This window comes from Hipposideros armiger, unplaced genomic scaffold (assembly GCF_001890085.2).
Source record: "Hipposideros armiger isolate ML-2016 unplaced genomic scaffold, ASM189008v1 scaffold_2198, whole genome shotgun sequence".
Classification (NCBI taxonomy): Eukaryota; Metazoa; Chordata; class Mammalia; order Chiroptera; family Hipposideridae; genus Hipposideros; species Hipposideros armiger.
Genome location: NW_017733545.1, coordinates 34,509 through 35,319, shown reverse-complemented (window position 1 = coordinate 35,319; position 811 = coordinate 34,509).

Sequence of the window (811 nt, the reverse complement as noted above, 5' to 3'; positions counted from 1 at the left end):
GGGACTCAAATTACATGATTCCCTCTAATTCTTTTGGGGAGTTCTTTTCCTGGCCCCAGGTAGTTTTTTCATATGCATACACTAATTAGTACTCTGCTTAACATTCAAGGGACCCTATGTAGATCACAAGGGCTCTCTTTCTGTGGAGCGCTCCCTGACACACTCCAGCTGTATTGCCTCTTGGGACTCTCAGCAGTACCTTCTCAAATGAGGAGCTTTCTGGCCTTCATCTGGCTCCTCCTCCCTGCACCACACTTGGAAACTCTCTCAAGGCAGTCAACTGGGGCTATAGTAGGGCTGACCTCATATGTTTTCCATCTTCCAGGGATAACTGTGTTTTGTTGCCTGATGTTGACTGCCTTGTCATATATTCCGCCCTCTCCCTTTTTTTTTTTTTTCTTGTATGTTTGGTTCAGGTGGTGGTGGTGGAGTAAATTTGGCCCCTATTAATACATCTTAGCCAGAAGTAGAAGTTAAAAGATCTCTAAAATATATTATTAAGTGAAAATATAAATATAGGCAAAGAGTGTGAATAGTATGATTTTAATTGCACAAAGGAAAATGAACATATTTATTTGTTTATGTTTTAACTTTTTAAAGAGTCTAATTAACCTGTCAATAGCAGCAACAGCTACTAAGAACAGGATATCTGGGTGGTAGTTAAGAAAAAGGAAGCTATCACTTGTTATTTAAAAAAAGATTTGGCACTATTAGAATTTTTTGCTATATACTTGTTTTATATGTATATTAGTTTTATAATTTTAGAAAAAGTTACAAATTTTAAAAATATGTTGCAGAGTTAAGGAAGCCA